The sequence below is a fragment of the Myotis lucifugus genome, unplaced genomic scaffold (genome assembly GCF_000147115.1).
Source record: "Myotis lucifugus unplaced genomic scaffold, Myoluc2.0 scaffold_4, whole genome shotgun sequence".
Classification (NCBI taxonomy): Eukaryota; Metazoa; Chordata; class Mammalia; order Chiroptera; family Vespertilionidae; genus Myotis; species Myotis lucifugus.
In genome coordinates this window covers 18,962,568-18,969,390 of record NW_005871052.1, presented here as the reverse complement: position 1 = coordinate 18,969,390, position 6,823 = coordinate 18,962,568, and the positions used below count along the sequence as shown (strand labels likewise).

Below are 6,823 nucleotides of genomic sequence, written 5' to 3'. Positions count from 1 at the left end.
AGGGAGATATTGAAAACAATACAGTCATGTAGGGGACATTAACACTCCCTGATTTCACTGGATAGATCTTCAAGGAAATAAATTAACATGGAAACAGTGACTCTAAATGACACACTGACTGGATCACATGGATTTAATAGAATATATACTGCACATTCTTCTCAGGTGCACAGGGATCATTCACAAAGATAGACCACATGTTAGGACTCAAAACAAGTCTCTACAAGTTCAAAAAATTGAAATCATATCAAGCATCTTCTCAGATCACAATGGAAAGACATTAGAATTCAACAACATAACAACAGTAAAAATTCTCAAAAACTTTCAAGCACATGGAGGCTAATTAGCATTTTATTAAACAATGAATGGTTTACCATTGAGATCAAGAAAGAAATAAAAAAACTTCCTGGAAAAAATGAAAATGAACACACAACAACCCAAAATCTCTAGGACACAGAGAAAGCAGTCCTGAGAGGAAAATTCATAGCACTATAGGCCTACCTCAAAAAACAAGTGAAATTAATAATAAACCATTTAACCCTACTACATGAAGAATTAGAAAGAGAACAACAAGAAAAGCCCAGAGTAAGCAGAAGGAAGGAAATAATAAAGATTAGAGCAGAAATAAATGACATAGCGACTAAAACATACACAAAAATCAATAAAACCAAGAGCTGTTTATTTGAAAAGATAAACAAAATTGATAAACCCTCAACCAGACTCATCAATAAACAAAGAGAGAGGACATAAATTAACAAAATTAGAACCAAAACTGGTGAGATAAAAACTGACTGCACAGAAATACAAAGTATTTTAAACACACACACACACACACAAGCACAAAACAAACAAACAAACAAACAAAAAAACTATGAACAACTACAGGCAAACAAGCTGGACAATGTGGGATGAAATGGAGAAATTCCTAGAACAATACAATCTTCTAAAACTGAATCAGGAAGAATAAGAAAACCTGAATAGGCCAATAACCATTGAGGAAATTGAAGTATTAAAACAAAACAAAACAAAAAACTCCCAGCAAACAAAAGCCCTAGTCCAGATGGCTTCACAGGGGAGTTTTACAAAACATTCCCAGAAGAGATAACACCTATCCTCCTCAAACTATTCCAAAAAATCCAAAAGGAAGGAACACTACCAAGCTCTTTTTATGAGGCCAGAATTGTCTTAATTCCAAAACAAGATAAAGACACTACAAAGTAAAAGAATTACAGGCCAATATCCCTGATGAGCATAGATGCTAAACTCCTCAACAAAATATTAGCAAATCAGTTCCAGAAATATAATAAAAAGATCATACACCATGAAGAAGTATGATTTATTCCAGGGATGCAAGGCTGGTACAATAATCGCAAGTCAATAAACGTGATACATCACATAAACAAATTGAAAGACAAAAATCACATGATCATATCAATAGACCCAGAAAAAACTTTTGACAAAATCCAACTCCCATTTTTGATAAAAACTCTCTCAAAAGTGGGAATAGAGAGAGCATATCTCCACATGATAAAGGCCATATATGACAAATGTACAGCCAAAATCATACTTGAAGGGCAAAACCTAAAACCATTTATCCTAAGAACAGGAACAAGACAGGGATTTCCACTTTCACTACTCTTATTCAACATGTTGCTGGAAGTCCTAGCATAGCAATCAGACAAGAAGAAATTAAAGGCATCCTAATTGGAAAGGAGGGAGTAATGAAGTAAAACTGTCATTATTCTCAAATGACATGATATTGTACATAGAAAACCCTAAAGACTCGAACAAAAAACTACTAAATTTAATAAATGAATTTGGCAATGTAGCAGGATGCAAAATCAACACCCAAAAATTGATGGCTTTTTTATACACCAGTAATGAATTCTCAGAAATTAAAACTAGAAAAAATTATCCCATTTACCATTGCAACAACAACAAAAAATTAGATATTTATGAAGACATTTAACCAAGGACATAAAACACTTGTACTCAGAAAACTCCTGGATGTTGAAAAAAGAGATAGAGGAGGATGTGAAAAAGTAGAAAAATATACCATGTTCATGGATTGGTAGAATTAACATCATTAAATAGCCATACTACCCAAGGCATTCTACAGATTCAATGCAATCCCTATTAAAATACCAACAGCATATTTCACAGATCTAGAACAAATACTCCAAAAATTTATATAGAACCAAAAAAAGACCTCAAGTAGCCTCAGCAATCTTGACAAAGAAGAACAAAGTTGGAGGAGTTACAACAACTGATATCAAGTTATACTAAAAAGCCACCGTAACCAAAACTGCCTGGTACTGACACAAGAATACCATATAGATCAATGGAACAGAACAGAGAACCCAGAAATCAATCCAAGCCATTATGCTCAATTAATATTTGACAAAGGAGGCAAGACCATACAATGGAGTCAAGACAGTCTCTTCGACAAATGGTGTAGGGAAAATTGGACAGATACATGCAAAAAAAAAAAATGAAACGAGACCACCAATTTACACCATATACAAGAATAAACTCAAAATGGATGAAAGACTTAAATGTAAGTCATGAAACCCTAAACATCCTAAAAGAAACCATAGGCATCAAAATCTCAGATATCTCTCATAGTTATAAGTTTAGAGATACATCTCCTAGGGAAAAGCAAAATATGGAGAAAATAAACAAATGGAACTACATCAAAATAAAAAGCTTCTGTACAGCAAAAGAAAGCATCGACAAAATGCAAAGGGAGCCCACTGTATGGGAGAACCTATTTAGCCATGATACATCTGATAAAAGGTTAATATCCAAAATATAAAAGGAACTCATACAACTACCAAAAGGAAGACAAGCAGTCCAATTGAAAACTAGACATTTCTCCAAAGCAGACATACAGATGGCGAAGAGACATATGAAAAAAATGCTCAGTCACTGATCATCAGAGAGATGCAAATTAAAATGACAATGAGGTATCACTTCACACCTTTAAGAATGGCTACCATCAACAAATGACAAGCGCTTGCGAAGATGTGGATTAAAGGAAACCCTCCTACACTGCTGGCAGGAATGCCGACTGCTGCAGCAATTATGTAAAACAGCACCCTGTATTAAAAAATTACATACGGAATTGTAATTTGACCCAGTAAACCCACTTCTAGGAATATATCCTAAGAAACTTGAGCCACCCATCAGAAAGAATATATGTACCCCTATGTTTATAGCAGCACAATTTGCAATAGCTAATATCTGGAAACAGCCCAAATGCCCATCAGTAGACAAGTGCATAAAAAAGCTGTGGTACAGGAGGGGTCCGCCCCCAGGGGGCCGGGTGGCTGGGGTGCGGTCGGCCTGGGCAGCGAGTTCTGGTTTCCGTGGCCCTGGCTGTCCCACTTGCTCTAGCACTTTTCCTGGCTTCTGCTTACCTACCCCAGGCCGGGTCTCTGGTCACGTGCACAGCGGCAGAGCGTGATGAGGCCTGTGGCGCTGCGGCTTTGTACCTTGAGCAGGGGGCTGCTTACTCCTGGCAGAGGACTGACTCAAGGGTTCCAGAATCCTGAAAAACAGTCTTCCACATTCATGAAGTTCGAGATAAGCTGCGGGAAATAGTAGGAGTATCTACCAACTGGAGAGACCATATGAAAGCAATGGAGGAAAGAAAATTACTTCGTAGTTTTTTGGCAAAGTCACAGGAAGCACTGCCTCCTAGGAGAGTGAAAGACAGTTACGTTGAAGTTCTCTTGCCTTTGGACAGTCAGCCTGAATTATGAGAGAAATATTTGACTGTTCAAAACACTGTAAGATTTGGCAGGATTTTTGAGGATCTTGACAGTTTAGGAGTTCTTATTTGCTACATGCACACCAAAGTTCTTGAAGCTAAGATGTCTCCTTTATTGATAGTTACAGCCCTGGTGGACAAAATTGATATGTGTAAGAAGAGCTTAAGCCCAGAATGGGACATCGAGTTCACTGGCCATGTTAGCTGGGTTGGGAAGACATCTATGGAAGTGAAGATGCAAATGTTCCAGGTCAGCATTTGTAAATCCACTCATCCCTGAAGGCCCTAAGGAAGAAGCGGTCTTTAGACAAGGAGAATGTATATTAATTTTTTATAATAAGATAAACTTTTAAAAGCACATTAACTGTACTGCAGAAGAGATTATTTTTAAGAGTATGCATGGACTCCTCATATTAGTCAGGTGTCTTACTCATTCCAAGAATTTATTGAAATTAAAAATACCTTATTTTTTGTTCCATGAAGTTCATACTTTGAACAATTTTATCAATCAGCCAATATTTATTAATTGAAGTAATTTTTTCTCATTGTTCATGAAATGGTAAATGTATCTTTAATGAAATAACTTGGTTGGAGCTCTAAGTCAGGATGATTATAGCTGGTTTTACACTGAGCTGATACAATTTCCTTGTGAAAGCAAAGAATCACAGAAAGTTTTTGTGAGCTGTATGGACAATTTCCAGGGGGATTGTTACAGTCTGGAAGTACAGCCCAGTTCAGAAACCCCAGTGTGCAGTGTGACCCTCCTGACCATGGTTCTTTATTGTCCCATATTTCAGTGAACAAGGGGAGAAGGGTCGCCTTCAGCTCCATGTCGTTACTGAAAATGGCTCCCAGTGCTGAGGAGAGGACGACCATCCATGAGTTGTTTCTTAACACACTGGATCAGAAGACTGTAAGTTTTCAAAGTCGAGTTTTGCCCCCTAATGCAGTATGGATGGAGAAATCAAAACTGAAGAGCTTGGAAATTTGCCACCCTCAGGAGAGGAATATTTTCAATCGGATCTTTGGTGGTTTCCTTATGAGGAAAGCATATGAACTCGGATGGACTACTGCTTGTAACTTTGGTGGTGTCCGACCATTTTTAGTGGCGGTGGATGACATCATGTTTCAGAAGCCTGTTGAGGTTGGATCATTTCTGTTTCTGTCTTCCCAGGTTTGCTTTACTCAAGGCAACTACATTCAAGTCAGAGTCCACAGCGAAGTGGCCTCTCTGCACAATAAAGAACATACGACCACCAATGTCTTTCATTTCACATTCATGTCAAAGAATGAAGTACCCTTGGTTTTCCCCAGAACATATGGAAAGTCCATGCTGTATTTAGATGGGCAGCGGCATTTTAACTCCATGAGAGCATCAGATACCATGATAAAGGACTACCTTTTGAAGCCCCAGGGAAAGCCACGCGTGTTGGAGACCAGCGTTCCTCAGTGACATAGTGCCTGATGCTGGCCTCATCGCATTTATTGGTTTAGTGTTTATGCTCATCCCCCACAGAGAAAAAAGAATGTATTCAGCTTTTAGGATGACTAGAAAAGTAGAACAAGAGAGTGGCTGGCTGGGACAGAGGGAGAGAGAGTTATTAAATAATAAACACTTTCAAAATGAAAAAAAAAAGCGGTGGTACATTTACACCATGGAATACTATGCAGTAGTAAATTAGAAGGTTCCCTTACCCTTTGAGATAGCATGGAAGGACCTGAAGAATGTTATGCTGATAGAAATAAGCCAGTCAGAGAAAGACAAGTATCACATGATCTCACTTATATGTGTAATCTAATGAACAAAATAAACTTATGAACAAAATATCCTGAGACATAGAAGCATGGAACTGACTGTTGAATCTAAGAGGGAAGTTGGGGGGGGGGTGCGGGGGGAAGAAATCAACCAAATAACTTGTATGCATATATGCATAACCCGAGGACACAGACAATAGGGTGGTGAAGTCCTGAGGTGGGGGGCAAGGAGGAGGTAGAGGAGGTCAATGGGGGAAAAAATGGGACTTATGTAATACTTTCAACAATAACGATTTAAAAAATGACCTAACCTTCCCAAACTATATGTCCAATATCCTGATGAACATAGTTGCAAAACTCCTCAACAAAATATTAATAAAATTAATGCAGCAATACATTAAAACATCACACACCATGATAAAGTGGAATTTATTCTTGTAATGGAAAGTTGGTACAAAATTCAAAAATCAGCTAATATGATACACCAGATAAATGAAACAATTTACAAAAATTATAAGATCATATCAATAGATGCAGAAAAAGCATTTAGCAAAATTCAATACCCATTTATGATAAAACCTCTAACAAAGTGGGAATAGAGGGAAATGACCTCAACATACTACAGGCCATATTTTACAAACCCAGAACCAACATTACACTTAATGGGGAAAAACTAATAGCGTTTCCCTTAAGATAAGTTACAAGACAAATGATGTCCACTCTCACCTCTCTTATTCTACACTAGAGGCCTGGTGCACGAAATTCATGCAGGGGGGGTGTCCCTCAGACCAGCCTGCACCCTCTCCAATCTTGGACCCCAGTGGGATCAGGCATAAACGGGCAGTCGGACATCCCTCTCACAATCCAGGACTGCTGGCTCCCAACCGATCACCTGCCTGACTGCCTGATTTCCCCTAACAGCCCTCCCCTGCCAGCCTGGTCACCCCTAACTGCCCTCCCCTGCTGACCTCCCCTGCAGGCCTGGTTTCTCCCAACTGCCCTCCTCTGTAGGCCTGGTCCCCCCCAACTGCCCTCCCCTGCAGGCCTGGTTGCCCCTAACTGCCCTCTTCTGCTGGCCCAGTTGCCCCAAACTGCCCTCCCCTGCAGGCCTGGTCATTCTAAACTGCCTTCCCCTGCAGACCTGGTCCCCCCCAACTGCCCTCCCCAACAGTCCTGGTCCCCCCCCAACTTCCCTCCCTTGCAGGCCTGGTCCCTCCCAACTGCCCTCCCCTGCTGGCCTGATCACCCACAACTGCCCTCCCCTGCTGGCCATCAAGTGATGGCCACCTTTGACCA

The 6,823-nt window shown here is 39.7% G+C and overlaps 1 pseudogene; it reads left to right on the top strand.

The window, feature by feature from the left end:
* Window positions 1–3,451: 3,451 nt before the first annotated feature.
* On the top strand, window positions 3,452–5,399 carry LOC102429139 (annotated as a pseudogene).
* Window positions 5,400–6,823: the final 1,424 nt, after the last annotated feature.